Below are 15,966 nucleotides of genomic sequence, written 5' to 3'. Positions count from 1 at the left end.
CAGTTTGGTCCAATATAAAGATATAATTCCACGTGCATCCCAGTTCAGATTTTGAAAACTCCCAAAGTTCAGATACTGGGGCCCTGTTTTGAGCTCTTCTCTTGCTTAATCATAGTTCTGATTGCTTTAATTGCACATGGTGCGCTAACAAGCTTTGGACACCAGTAACTCTCAGCTCTGAAACACATCAAAAGAGGTAATTTAATTAAAATATGGACCGCAGTCTGCAGACCTCCTAAATTCTTCTGATAATTATGGAAACAGAGATTGAAGGGAGTGGGGAGGGAAACCTTTGTTAAGTTAATTGTATGAAGCCTCACAATGAAATATAAGCAGCGTGATTTCCCTAGAGGACATGTGCAAACTTGACTATAGGTTTTTGTGGGAGATAAAGAGGGAAGTTAGCCCCCTGAAGTAGCGAGAGACTTGGATTAATCAAGAACAGAAGTGATAAACCAAAGGAAAAATAAAGCTTCCATATTTCAAACAACTTGAAATGAGGTATCAACCATCGAGATCTGCAGTTTTGTTGCCATCTTATTAATATGCTATTTTCATTTCCCTGATTAGATGGGGGTGGGGGGCAAAGGAGAGAAACCTTCCTGGTATCTAACCATCTTCCCCAGTGAAAAGGCATCGCATCCCCTGGGAGATCTCAGCAGTCCAAAGATTTCAGACACCACCTTTTTTATGGAAGCATTTGAATCCACCCGCTTGCCATAGGCAGAAGGTGCCCTCAAAGATGCCTTTACATCCCCTGACTCAGATGTGTCAAGACCCTGACATTTTAGAACCAACACAGCTACATCTTCGTTATTTTCTGGCTCCTATCCCTAAAGTGTTAGTTATTAATGCTTGCTTGATGTTACATGCTTAGGGGTACATTCTTATCTCAATGAAAGAGGATGCACATAACTCCCCCACACATTGCAGCAAAAGCTACCCTTTAGTAGCAATTACAATTCTAATAACTTCAAGCCTCAAACAGCTGATTAGGATGGGGGATTCACATCATTAGTGACAGCTAATGTCATCGTAGGCACCATGAAATTCCGTTTAAAGTTTAAAAACCAACACACACAACCTGCTCCCTTCCCACCAAAGGACATGGCAGTAACCGCCATGAACTGATTTCATTTCAGCTCGGGTCTGCATTTCTCATTAACTCAGAATAGCTGCAGAGATAATTACACAGCCAGCCTCGCTGATCTGGATTATTGGGATGTGGGTGATGAGAAGAGGGTAGGTCAACAATTCTAATCCGATTTCCAACCACTGGAAAATTACAGTGGTGTTGGAAATGGAAGGCTCTGCAGTCCAATTGAATGAGAGGATCAGGCCTTTGGGCTGGACGCCAATAGAGGTATGCTAGAGAGCCAAACAGCCACAACAAGCTCTACTTTTGTATGTGGTCCAGGCAATGTTATCCCCACTGCCGTGCAACTTCGGTGAAAATAAAATACCCCTTCAATCATTTGAAAAATGAAAACCAAAGATACAAGCAAGGTCTGAATTTAGAAGCTAAACTAATAATACCTAGTGCCAGTAGAGCACCGTACAAACATTCCCTAACTCGGATACTCAACCCTCCCACGTGGTATTAACGATATGTTACAGTCGGAGAAAATGAAATGAAAAGTGGGTGTGTTCATGGATTCCAAGGGCAGGCAGATCACTGTGATCATCTCGTCTGACCTCTTGTATAACACAGGCCAGAGAACTGCCCCAGAATAATTTCTAGAACATGTCTTTTAGAAAAAAAAAATCCAACCGCCCCTCTGTCCCCCGCTCCCTGTGTTAATGGGAGCACGGAGAATATGGGCCAGAACAGACTCTCACTGAAATAAGTGGTTGTTTGTATTACAGTAGCAACTAGATTTTAACTGAGATCTGGGCCCCATGGTACTAGTGCTGTGTACACACACACACAAAACAGTCTCTGCCCCAAAGAGCTTACAGTCTAAATAGACAGAGGAAGGATCACCACCGTTTTACAGATCGGGGATTGAGGCACAGGGAGATGAAGTGATGGGCCCAAGGTCACACAGGGAGTCTTGACCTCAGATCTGCCAAGTCCCACTCCAGTGCCCAAACTATAAAACCATCATTCCTCTCCAATAGTTAAACTCCTCAACTTCAGTGATGCAGGATCAGGACCTAGAGGCTTCCTCCATCATCTTATCCCTTGTGCCTTTGAGTAGGGGCCCGGTACAATCCCAGTCCTTTTACTGCTGTCCCTCAAGCACTGGAGGAGTATAGCGAGAAGGGCAGCATTCAACTTCCTCATAGGCAGGGATGGGCAAGGACCAGGCCATATCTGTATCCCCTCAACAGCTACGAGGGGGGTAGCAGAAGCTGCACGGAGCCACACACCAGAAAGCATCATGCTGGCTTCAGGAACGATTACCTTCGCAGCAGCCACCAGCTTTCCACCCCTCGGCCATCTCCCCCTTTAGATACAACAGTTTAGTTTGACGGAAGCGGTGGCAGCCAGAGGCCTTGTGATCTAGCAATAAGAGCAGGAGGCTGGAAGTCAGAACACAGGCATTTCTATTCCCAACTCTGCCACTGACTCTCTTTTACCCTGGGCAAAATCCTTCACCTCATTGTGCCTCAGAATACGTCCTGCCTCGTTATGTTCATTGATCAGCATTGAGCTACCCTGTAGGAATGGATTTTTAACAAGTCAACATCCTTGTTCTTCCCATGCTGAAGCAGTAAAGGTGTTAACCTCATGCACAGCCTTTCTGCCTGCCTCTCGCTATCCCAGCCACACAAAATGCATCTGACAATCCTGCAAAGTTTCTGCACTGAATAAACCAATCAGATTTCTTGTCTGCCTTTATCCTGAAGGGAACTGCAGAGGGATCAAAATATGCAATGGTACAAAACAAAATGAAAAGCAGTAGCACAGGCATATTCTCTGGAGTGTGTCTGGGAGCAAGATGTCACCGTGGGGTCAAAGCAAACAAACAATGGGGACCTGTCACTTCACATCTGTATCCATGGAAACTTGCAAGGCGTTTGAAGACAAAATTGACAAAATTATTGATCACATAAAGTGACACTCACATATGAAATATAAACCATGGGACATAGGAGCCTAATAAAAACCAGTTAAGTATGTGTGTTTAAACACTGATAAGCTTACCTTTAAGATCTCATCCAAGCGATTAGTGTTTTACTAGGCAAGCATGAAGATAAGATTCTCTGCTTCAAGGAGCTTCGAATCTGAATAGAGTAAGAGACAAAGGACAGTAGATGGGGAAGGTGATTGGTCACATTTGGCACTGGTATTCATTCCAAGCTTTTTGTTTTGTTTTTGTATTTGCCAATATTTCTTTCCAGGTGAGACAAGAATTTGTATGGGCTTGGCTACACTGGAGAGTTGCAGCACTGGTGGAGGCTTTCCAGCACTGCAATTAGTAACTGTCCACACCTGCAGGGCACATCCAGCGCTGCAACTCCCTGGCTGCAGCGCTGACTGTACACCTGGGTCTGCTTGGGGTATAACGAGTGCAGTGCTGGTGATGCAGCGCTGCTCGTCAAGTGTGGCCACACACCACCGCTGTTATTGGCTTCCAGGGTATTAGGAGATATCCCAGAATGCTTTTAACTAAATTACTCTCTTTGTTTTGTTATGATGCCTCTCTTTGTTTTGTTGTGAACTCGGGGGCTCCGGGAGCTGCTTATCTAAAAAACAAACACAGCTCCTGTTTGCTGTGATCAATCTGTAACTGACTGTGAACAATCAATTGAGATAACCCACTACCTTGTTGTGAATGAGGCAGGCAGGGGGATGAGTGTTTGCTTGAGGAGAGAAACAGTGGGCGGGGAGGGGGAGAAAGGGAGTCAGTTGGAGCAGCTGCTTATCTGGTCTGCAGGCTATTTGCAGTTAAGAGTGAATGAGGGGTCGAGGAAATGTTCAGATTTTGCAAGGCAGGGAGCTGACACACAGTGTCGGCTCCAAAAATCCACTCACTCACTCTCCCCCGCTCCCTGTCACACTCCACCCCACCCCCCTCTTTTGAAAAGCATGTTGCTGCCACTTGAACGCTGGGATAGCTGCCCATAATGCACCACTCCCAACAGCGCTGCAAATGTGGCCACACTGCAGTGCTGGTAGCTGTGAGTGTGGCCACACACCAGCACTTTCCCTACACAGCTGTACGAACACAGCTGTAACTCCCAGCGCTGCACATCTGCAAGTGTAGCCAAGCCCTATGAGATCTTGCCCTTTGTGGACAGCATTGGTATGAACTGATGTTGTCCATTAGGAGGTCAAAGTCTTTCTACAAGCACACAGACTGCCATAAATTATAGCAAGGGAGGAAAAAAGGATGACTGGAGGGGCATAGGCTAGTATTCTGAATACAGGACTGGTGCCCAGGAATTCCCAAGTTTGATTCCTGGTTCTCTTTAGCCAGGGGCAAGTCAGTTCCTCTCTTGCTTCAGCTCTTTCTCCAAGATGAAGACACTGCTACCTACTACCCAGGGGTGGTGAGAGGACTGTCTGAAAAATGCTACAAGTTATAAAATAAGAATTAATAGGAATTAAAAGGTCTTACACTTTCATCTGAAAGAGCACCCACTCTAGCATTCCTCCCTCCCCCTTGGGCTGCCCCTCCAGTCACAGCTGGCATCATCTGAGCCTTGTTCAATGGAAGTTCACACCACAAGAATCACAGCTGGCAGCTCCAAGGAAAATGGACTGGATACAAAAAAAAAACATTGGAAGGCACAGTGCATAAACCTGATACTCTCCTCCAGCACAGGAAGGTTTGACCCTATGGATCAGTGCACAAAGCCACTGACCACACTCTTCACTTTCTCCACCTCACAACTCTGCTGTACACTCTGACAGTCATCACAAAGGTAGGTGGGGATGCAAGACCCTCTTTGTGAGCTCTACAGATCAAAAAAGACTAGCAGAGCAGAAACTCTGCATCTTCACTATTCATGGCCCTAACAAGCTTGCACAGAAGGGCTCAGGAGGCAGGGGGGTAGAGTAGCAGACCCAAAAGGCACTGCTCCAAGGAAGCTCACAGCAACAGAGTCATAGCTTGGAACAGCACCATACCAGTGCTCATGTTTTCGAGCCTCTCAGTAATTGGTGTTGACAGGGTTGTGCTAGAAGGAAGTTCAGGCTTGTGCAGACATAGTTCACAGTGGCAGGCCATGCTCCTGAGCTCACTTCCTCTGTTGGAGTCACAGCTGGCAGGAGCTGGCTATAATCAGGCCTTAACATATGCAGACAGCGACTGTGAACTCCCAAAAATGTTTCTCTTGGCCCCCAGACTCGGATGTTAAAAATGGCTATGGGTTTGTCAAGGATTGAGGTTGAGAAATAGCAAGGCGGCAGCGCACGGAGCGCCGAGCTGCATTTAGGTCCCTAGGCATCGGAACAATTAGTTTTCAGTCAAGTGTCAGGTTTGCTTGGCTGCAATCGGAATTGCCCACGTTTATTTTAAAGAGAAGTCCCTCCGCACTGCAGAAAGATACTACAAAAGTGCATCACTTAGCCAGCACAGCTTCCAAAGCCAGCCTCTTAGGACCTGGACCAGCTCAGACTGCCACCATGCAGCATCTGGCCAACAGCAGTGGGTCTAGGGTGTTTTAAAGTAAAGTAATTACATTGCAGGGTTCCATCTGCCTTCCCAGCACCTAAACGTCTATTTAGAATCAATAGCACCGTGCCTTTCTGTAGACAATGGAAAAGGTCCCTTTCATTGGGCAACAGGAATTGCTATTGTAGTAGTTCACTATTTTATGGTAAGCACCCTCTACTGCTGTGCATTTGTGACATCAATGCTGTTTGCATGGGCTCATTTTATTTTCTAAACTTCCCCCCCTTTATTGACAATGGGATTTATTGCAAATTGGTTGGCGTATGTTGAACTGAGTCAGGCAAAAGAGGAGATTTAATACATTTAAATACCCTCATAATAAATACTTTGCACTGGTACAATGCCTTCCCTCTGAGGACCCCAAAGGGTTTCACACAGGCTGATGTAATGAGCCCCACAATACTTCTGCCAAATGGGCAACTACTCTTACCCCCATTTTACAAGTGGGGAAACAGAGGCAGTGAGCTTTTAAAGGGTTGCCCAAGGTGACAGTATGGCTCAGTAAGCAGAGGGGGAAACTGAACCCAGATATTTTGACTCTCTGTTCTATACTTTACGCATCCTTGCTCCCTGTTTTATGGAATAATCCTACATTGGGCCAGAGGGAGGATGGAGATGTCCTAATGAAGGTGTGTTTCCAATTGCTTTGATTTGTTCTCCCTTCAGAAGGCTGTGGTGATGACACGGTTAAATCATTTGCCGCCTGCTGCTTGGTTAGCACTGAGCACTCTTGCTGCCCAGATCACACAGACGGTATCTGACAGTAACTTCCAAACACGCACGACTGATACCACTGGAGCGACGTGCATGCCCTCGCCCTGCCAGGGCACTGGAAATGCCAGATGGAACCTGGATCGGGCCACCAGAATGAAGGCATCACCCCAGAGCTTCATGCAAACTGCTGGCACCCCATCCAATGCAGCACAGAAGGAGTGCGCTATTAATAGAAGCCATTAAGGGCTAAATCCTCCCCCCTGTGCCAAGCGTGAGTAACCAGGCGAGGCAGAGGGGGATTTTGCAGAGGAAGCAGTCCTCCTCTGGGCCGCACAGGGCTGAGAGATGCAGCAAGCTTCCTATCCCTGCTCCTGTGCTGCAGGACAAGTTGCCAAAAGGAAACAGGAGAAGGCAATAGCCAGCCATTCGGTGCAGTGGCCGCACCCTGCAGCATAGGGTCAGAGAGTTTCTATCATGCAAATTAACAGCCCCCCTATTGCCAGCTCCCCTCGCCCTACCCAGCAAAGGAATTCAGCCTCCAGTACTGTTAATCTGACGTCTACCATAAGCATTTATAGCAACATTTCCAAACCTCTGCACCTAAAATAGGCACCCTACGCCAATATTTAGGCACAAGTGGTCGAGTACCCACAACTTTCCCTGGACTTCAGTGGGCGCTGCAGTTGCTCAGTGCCTCTCAGGGTCACGTCCGAAACTTGAAAACTGGCATGGACTGTAGTGGCCACCAGAACAGATGGAGGCCCAGGGAATCATCCTTAAAGTAATCACTGGAATCCATTTCTTATTGAAGTCATCTGCTTGTTGGCTCAAACAGTAAGTAATCTCTTCCCTAATAGGTTACTCTTGGAGCATATTGGTAAAGTCCAGGGGGGTTTATAAAACCTATTTTATGCAACAGTATGTTTTCCCAGTGTAAGAAGCAACACGGCTTGGACTTGTAGTTTTATCCATGCCAGTCATGTAATGAGGCTCGGATATATTTTCAGGTTCCATGCTTCAGCAGATTTACTCCCCGCCTAGGCCTCCTCCCTGCAATGAGGCAGCATGCTTATACCAGCGGAGGATCTGGCCCCATATATTGCTAGTGGATAAGGGAGGGATAGCTCAGTGCTTTGAGCATTGGCCTGCTAAACCCAGGGTTGTGAGTTCAATCCTTGAGAGGGCCATTTAGGGAACTGGGGTAAAAATCTGTCTGGGGATTGGTCCTGTTTTGAGCAGGGGGTTGGACTAGATGACCTCCTGAGGTCCCTTCCAACCCTGATATTCTATGTTGTGGAGAGGCTGTATCTGCAGGGTTAGAGCCCTACACCACAAGGTGCTGAGTAGCCTCAATTGCCGTAGACTTCAAAACAGGTTGAAGGTGTAGAGCACTACACAGGACTGGATCCTCAAAAACATGAGAGAGCCACAATCTTGGAGCTTACCAGTTAGGGGCGAGGATATAAGCTCTTAAAGCAATGGTGTCGTCCTGTGAACGGAGCACTGGGCTAGCAGTCAGGAGAGTTTGCTTCCCAGCCCTACCACTGAGCTGGGCAAGTTCAAGTGTAAGGCTGGAAGGGAACACCAGGATCATCTACCTGACCTCCTGTTTATCACAGGCCACCATCACCCAGCACCCACATGCTAAACCCAATTTAGAATCAGATTTTTGGTAGTGTCCACCAATTGCACATGGCCAGCTGGAGACATCTAGGGCCTGATTTTCATAGGAGCTGATCATGACATCTCCCATTGACTTCAGGCAAGGTTGTAGGTGCTCAGCAACCTTGAAGGTCAGGCCCAATGCTCTTAAGTCAGGTACCCAAAAAATGAGTGGACTTTTAAAATTTGTGGCCAAAAACTCTCTGCGCTTCAGTTACTCTACCTGTAAAATGAACATAATAATGGTTTATGTGGAGCTTCCAGTTCTATGGATGAGAAATGCTATACAAGTTAGATGGTTTCAGAGTAGCAGCTGTGTTAGTCTGTAGCCATAAAAAGAACAGGAGTACTTGTGGCACCTTAGAGACTAACGAATTTATTTGAGCATAAGCTTTCGTGGGCTATGAAGTGGACTGTAGTCCACGAAAGCTTCTGCTCAAATAAATTTGTTAGTCTCTAAGATGCCACAAGTACTCCTGTTCTTTTTAGAAGTTAGATGGTTATACAGATGCCCATCTGATGTCCTATCTGACGTCAATGGAGCCAGGACTCTCTAGGCCAAATCAACAAGCCTATAACAGGGGTGGTATAGGGTGACAGATATGGGGAAGAGAAAGGTCAGGTTAAGTTATTGCAATAATTTTTAAGATATGAAAACAGGTTTGGGTCATTTTAATTTAAATATAGGGTTTGGGGAACAGTGTCCATAGACTAGACTGTAAAGAAGCCACACGCTATTAATACAGTTATATCAGTACTAGCTTGATAACAGTGCAGTGATTTTTTCGAATGTTGGCAGCGTTACACAACAGCAACGCAAGATGTTCTATTGTAGGGTTCTGGTGACAAATCATTAGTTCTCTGCTGTCATAAATTACCACGGGCCCCTTGATGGGATTATAGACAATTACTTGTATGCCTATTATTCCCATTATAATAGGAAGATTGCAGCAGCAGCTGTATAGTATCACATGCTATTCTTCCAAGAAAATCCATCATTCAGCCTGCTGGATTATGAGCGAACATTCAGGTCAATTAAATGAGGTTTCTGGGAACTGCATCTCAAAAAGGAGCCCAGGCACAATGTTGAGTCAGCATGACTAAAAAGCCCTTCAGTTGTACTTTTACTGGGCCGTTCCCTGGATTTGGATACACGCGCTGGGCTCCAGTGAGAGATGTGGAGTTAAGGCCCTAGCCTTGTACCATAGGTAGATATACAGAAGAAAACAATTGAGCTACAGCGCATTACCTGGAACCAATTCTAGCCCTGCTACCATAAGCCGCTTAAGTTAACCCCTTAATGAAATTATTTCCCTGTAAGTCACTACAATCCATCCATTACTCTACATTGGCTTTTAGCACTGCACGCGTCTAAGGGTCTTTTCAGCTGAAATCCTCTTGAGAAAGAAGTGGACTGAAGGGACATGGCCTGGAGAACCCACACCTTAAAGCGGCTCATGCTGCTTCTGAAAGCTTCAGTCACCACCTGGGACTAGACATGAACTTTCTAATAGCCCCAGTGTGTGAGCAGTTGTTATAACAAGAATCTGCCCCAGTGTGTGACTACAATGATCCAAATCTGCCTGAGCAATAGATTATGCTGATATGCAAGGAGGAATGGAGACACCCTTGGGTCCCTCAGATGGTACCAGACACCACACCTGCAAGGAGCACCCTTCAAGGTGGCCTGGATTTATTCTTTTTCTCAAATTAAAAGCTACATTGGGATTGAGACTAGAACTCGAAAGCCAACTTCACTCTCTTTGCTTTTCTAGGGCAGGTCCAAACACAGGACAGAGTCAGGATTCTCAAGCTCTAACAAGGACTCCCTAAAGCCAAAATCGTCAATCCTTCAGGCTTGTCTTCATGTACAGCGCTACAGAGAGGAGCTGAGTGAAGACACTATTAGGCCCAGAAGTGAAAGTAAGACAGTCCTGTCCGCAGGGCCAGCTCCAGACCCCAGCGCGCCAAGCGCGTGCTTGGGGCGGCGTGCGGGAGGCGGCGGCCCGGGACCTCCCGCAGGCATGCCTGCGGGAGGTCCCTGGAGAGCCACGGGACCGCAACCGCCAGAGCCCCCCCCCTGGCGCCTGGGTGGCTTCCTAGAGCTGCCCTTGCCTGTCCGATACGGTGTACTGGATAGGACCGGCTTCCTTGGCGGTGATTTAAAGGGTCCAGGACTCCAGCCACTGTGAGGAGCCCTGGGCCCTTTAAATCACCGCCAGAGCCCGGCTGCCAGAGCCCCAGGAGGCAGTAGCTATGTTGATGGAAGAAGCTCTCCTGCCGACACAGCGTGTTCTACACAGAGGGTCAGGTCGGTTTAACTACCTCACTTGGGCATGGGGATTTTTCACACCCCTGAGTGACAGTTATACCAATACAGGTGTGTGGTGTAGCCCCGGCCTCGGTATTGCCATCTGAGGAGCGGTGATGGCAACACTGACTCTCCTGCATGCCTGTGCCAGGGTGGCCATGCAGATTAACATAAAGCCCTTGGCGGACGAGAAGTGCTAAGCAGGTAGCATTATCTCCACCGGCCCTCTGTACAATTTTAGACAGTATGCTGAGCTCAATAACTCATTCTTACACTACCCTGCCTGATCATATAGAGGATCAAACAATGAAAAGTTCGTTAGCACCCTTTTCCCCTTATCACCAAATGCTCTGGCTAAGCGAATCACAGGAGGGGACCAGAACTGGCTTACTAATTGGTCAGAAGGGCACTATGCTAAAGCACACTAAGTAGATTTGACATGCTCCACATACATCAACTTTTAAATGTATAGCCTGAGCTGACACCATTTACATACATTCTGCTTCAACAACAGGATGGCACTAACCTCTCTCCAGGACATATGCTGGTCAGTACAAATCAAACACCCTTCCAGGCCACTGGTCTATTACTTTGCAATCTTTGCATGGCAGGTGCTGCGGAACCTAACGGAGTCAGATGTTGCCCCATTCCCACTCATGAGGGTTTGAGGGCCCTACTCCTTTGAAACTGCCAGCTTGAAGCCTCACATCCCACTGTGTGTCAAGTATTTTCACCCTTATTATATAAATGGAGAAATGGAGGTTAAGTGACTTGCCCAAGGGGATAGGGAGGAAACCATACACTGAATCAGTGGCAAAGCTGGACACAGAACCCAGAGTCCTGACTCCAGCCCCATTCTCTAATCCTTCCCACACTGACAAGTGTAAACCCCGGGACCCCGTTGTCAGGAACTTTTTGATTTGCAGATGGCCTAAGTAATTGAATGACAAAAATTCTCATCCTCATTACACCTTAAACCCAAGACTTTTAAAAGCAACCAGATGCCCAATTATCAGAGGGAAGGAGCTTGGCACTTTCTGAAAATCAGGCCCCTTCAGGAGGTCTCAAATTGGGCATCTGAAATCACTAGTCAATTACAAACAAAAAAAACCACACAAAAAAAGCCCCATGGCCTAAATCTTTTCTATCCATTAACAAAGGTAGGAAAAGGCACCTCAAATTTAGCCTTGGGACTCTGATTTGATATCACCCACAGACTGATTTATAACCTACCAAAAAGAGTCCAGAACCCCTCTCCACATGACCCCCCCCATTCATAACGTTGCTGCACTGCATTTTACAGATGTCGTCTGCTTCACCAGTTCAGCCTCTTAGTACATGTCAACACAGTGACAAAACTCCTAGAAATATTGTGAGATCACCAAAAAATGTCAACCCAGGTTACATCACGGACTACAGCCAAATATAATTGCACCAGCAGGGACAGTGAAGGTTCGATTGGGAACATTGAGCTCTTTTCCTTACTTTACATTTAAAAGAGGAGAAAAGGGAGAAGAAAAACAAGCCTTTAAGAAAGCCGTTAAAATGCTGATTTGTAGCTTTGGCCCACTTTTGTCAAAGTCCTGAATGCCGGAGAGAACCACAGAAAGAGATCATTGTATACAACAGGGGACTTACCTGGATCTCCAGGTACTCAGCAGATCTATGCAGGCAGCTTGCAACAATACACAGAGAGAGAGCATTTGTTTTCATTTGCTTGGCGAAATATCCTCAAATTCCCCCCACCCTTGATTCATAAACACAAACACCCACATTCCCATCATGTCAGTCTTTTAGTATCAAAATGGATCTATGGCAATGCCAAGATGGTATGCAAGGGCACCCATCACATAAAACCTAGGCATGGATGGTATTTAAAACAGTATTTGAAAAGAGAGAGTTTCAGGAACAGAAATCATTTTTAGCTATTTCCCTCTACTGCTGCTGTCTCCACCATTCCTTTGACATACCAGAGGCTCTACAATCTATGGGGGAGCGATTTCTCATAATAGTAGTTCTTGTACCTTAAGAAGATTGAGTCATCCAGCCTGTAAACTAAGAGCTGGTAACAGCTGCAAAGCCTTTCACACACAGATCATCAGTTTCAATTCAGCTACTCAGAGAGACTAAAGTTTGTTACTGTCTGACCGTTATTGGTGGGCTACACATGGCTGATGTCAGCTTAGGTCCCAGTGAACAGGGATTGACATCATAAAGGCCCTGTGATAATGCCTTGTTGGCTGCTTCAGGCCAAGCATGCAGGGGCCATGCAGGTCACCTCATCCTAGGGGGTGGTCTCCCTTGGTCAGGATTGAAGTAGTGGGGAGAGGAGTGGAGACCATGCACTGCTGCTCCCTACACTTATCTCTTGTGGTTGAGGAACATTCACCACCAATATGAATACAATGACAGTAAAAACCTCACTCAGATGTACTGATACAGGGCTTGGACAATCCAAGTTTGACGGTGGGGAGGGGAGGGGAGGATCAGAACAGGACAATGACAGATTTGACAAAATCTGTTGAAGAGCCCTCAGCTATCCAATGAATGAGATGACTGACAGAAACCAGGTGTGAGGGATTTCTCCCCTTAGAAAATCCGCAGAGGGTTGAGAGTAATGGTAAAGGAGAGCGATGGTAAATGGAGGTGAGGGCAGAGATGGTCACTTCTTTTTCTCTCCCTTCAAGGCCTCTGTTCTACAACCCATTGCTCTACTATAAAACATTCTGAAAAACAAGGCTATATTTAAAAGGTGGAACCAAGTGGCAAACACATTAATAATCACATCTGGGGATCTGTAAGGAGAGGATCCTTCAATGACACTGGGAGAATGAGATGCCATTTAAAATAATGCTACCCTGGTAAAGCTCAATTGCATAAAGACCAAATAAGAGCTGATAAGAGGATATTTTAAACGCAATTATCTGCCTTCTAGAGCCACCTCCTCATCTTATTGTTAATTACACATTCATTCAGTTTGATAAGTTCTTAGTTAAAATTTGGTATCAGACATCTCTTCTGGAGAGCTGCTAACCCTGCACTGTAATTCACAGTTACATCGAGTTTGACATTCCCAGCATCATTAATAGGTCCTTGCACCATCTAACACTTAGGTGTCCTTTTGTAAAACAGTTTAGACAAAGTTGAAATGCATCTTCCGAAACAACAACCCTCAGGCCCCTAGCCTCCTATGATAATATAAAAGTAGACACAGATGGGCAGGACAGTTTGGGGGGCTTTTCTCCTTTTTAGTAATAAAACCCAAGCTTATGCCACTTATTGGGAGCTCACATCCAAGATTAAGGCTGTAATTCCCTCAAGGGAGAAAAACAAGCAGAATGGGAGATAATACACAGCTCCAAGAGGGAGGCAGGGCTTCAGAAAATGGAAGAACACGGACTATTTTACAGTCTGTCATGCTGAAGTGGTCTCATCCATTGTGAGGTTCTGCAAGTAACAACTCTAGATGGAGTACAGCTGAAGTCCACCACACCAAGGGGGACAATGCCAGATTTTCAGAAAAACTCAGTTCCCATTTAGCCACCTAAATAAAAGGCATATTTGCCAGATGAACTCAGCTTTGATGTTGGCATCAAAGTAAGTGTCTAAAGTGGAGCTCCTCTGAAAATCTGCTCTGTAGTTATGCAGACCCATGTTTTCAGTGCGGATCTGATTATGCCCAAACCTGAGAAAAATCTCAGGTCTTCTGAGCACCCAAAACTCTAAAGTGAACAGAGCTACAGGAGCCCAGCACCTCTAAAAATCAGGCCCAGCCCATCTCAAGTCCAGTTCCAGAAAAACCAAGGCCCTCAAAATTAATGGCCACTCTTGAGTATGTGAGTCTTACACAAAGTGTTGCAACAGATTCAATGATGGTTTAAAGTGTCTACTCAATGGATGCCAGAGACTAAGTCATGACTGGTTTCCTTCAGTTTCTGTTTAGTGCTTCAATTCTCACTTGGGAGTAGTTTTTAAATATTTGTTTTGCTTGTTCATATTCTGACTGTTCCTCTACTGGAGATGATTTGGGCTTGCAGTTCCCAAGCAGCATTTAGGCACATGATGCCAACACATTAAAAAGGAACAATGATTAGAGATGAGCTCCCACCACAAGACCAGGAACCAGGTTCTGAATACCCCAGAATGCGATCAGCTCATTATGAAGGTAGGTGCCATTTGCAAAGTTGATTTCTGGATCTGGATTCAGATTAACACCTGCAAAAAAACACAGCAACACTGCACCGCAGGCCAGAGCAGGGAATTAAGAGCACTGTCTCAAATTGCAACTAAAAGGGAAATGTAAGGGGGCAATGACCACGCAAGCTGAAATTTGGCCATGCTCATCTTGGCCCAAAATTCTCCTCTCAGTTACGCAGGTGCAACTACCAGTGCCTGCAATAGGGCAGACTCCACCTTCCCTCACCTACTCCCATGGGAAGTTCTCAGAGTTCCTTAATGGCCACAAGTGGTCATGACTATATAGTTTTACATCATTGCCAGATAGCACCTCTACCAGCATGTTGGGTGATTTGGTGCATAGGGAAGAATGCCTCTTAATCAATACCGTCCATTTCTATTTTCCAAGGAAATCCATCTAGCCAAATACTTGGCTTGGCTGATCCTTGCTTAGCTTGTGATAGGACCAAGGCACAAGGTAGCCTGTCTTTTAACCATATAAACATATGAGACAATCTGAACAGTAACTTCCTAGCCCAGAGTATGCTACTAGCCACTTCTCCAGCTAACCAGAACCACCACGGACACAGTCAACACAACTGCTGCAGTAGTCATTAGCCATGTGGAAACTTGGACAGATGACTAGGAAGGAGTATAAAAATATTGCTCAAGCATGCAGGGGTGTAATCAGAAAGGCTAAAGCACAACTGGAGTTGCAGCTAGCAAGGGATGTGAAGGGTAACAAGAACGGTTTCTACAGATATGTTAGCAAGAAGGTGGTCAGGGAAAGTGTGGGCCCCTTACTGAATGGGGGAAGCAACCTAGTGACAAATGTGGAAAAAAAAGTTGAAGTACTCAATGCTTTTTTGGCCTCGGTCTGCATAGACATGCTCAGCTCCCAGACTGCTGCACTGGGCAGCACAGTATGGGGAGGAGGTGAGCAGCCCTCAGTGATGCAAAAACAGGTTAAGGACTATTTAGAAAAGCTGGACATGCACAACTCCTTAGGGCTGAATGCAGTGCATCTGAGGGTGCTGAGGGAGTTGGTTGATGTGATTGCAGAGCCATTGGCCATTATCTTTGAAAACTCGTGGTGATTGGGGGAGGTCCCAGATGGTTGGAAAAAGGCAAATGTAGTGCCCATCTTTAAAAAAGGGAAGAAGGCGAATCAAGGGAACTATAGACCGGTCAGCCTCACCTCAGTCCTGGAAAAATCATGGAGCAGGTCCTCAAGGAATCCATTTTGAAGCACTTGGAGGACAGGAAGGTGATCAGGAACAGTCAACATGGATTCACCAAGGGCAAGTCATGCCTGTCCAACCTGATTGCCTTCTATGATGAGATATCCACAGAGCCAGTTATGGGGAAAAGCAGTGGACGTGATATACCTTGACTTTAGCAAAGCTTTTGATACTGTCTCCCACAGTATTCTTGCCAACAAGTTAAAAAATATGGATTGGATGAATGGACTATAAG

The 15,966-nt window shown here is 46.0% G+C and overlaps 1 protein-coding gene across 15 annotated transcripts in view; it reads right to left on the bottom strand.

The window, feature by feature from the left end:
• NFASC (neurofascin) overlaps positions 1-12,475 on the bottom strand; it is a 169,243-nt gene extending 156,768 nt beyond the window's left edge. For 14 of the 15 annotated variants that reach the window (XR_005597843.1, XM_039536227.1, XM_039536228.1 and 11 more), the window contains exons 1-2: positions 12,339-12,475; positions 3,152-3,231 (exon numbers count right to left, since the gene is read on the bottom strand). The gene's annotated coding sequence lies outside the window, so the exon portion shown is untranslated. Of the gene's footprint in view, positions 1-3,151; positions 3,232-11,952; positions 11,990-12,338 lie in introns of all 15 variants that reach the window. The other variant, XM_039536225.1, reaches the window with a different exon arrangement.
• Between the last annotated feature and the right edge of the window lie 3,491 nt (positions 12,476-15,966).

The sequence above is a fragment of the Mauremys reevesii genome, linkage group 4, assembly GCF_016161935.1.
Source record: "Mauremys reevesii isolate NIE-2019 linkage group 4, ASM1616193v1, whole genome shotgun sequence".
Classification (NCBI taxonomy): domain Eukaryota; kingdom Metazoa; phylum Chordata; order Testudines; family Geoemydidae; genus Mauremys; species Mauremys reevesii.
This window is presented reverse-complemented; position numbering and strand designations above follow the sequence as displayed.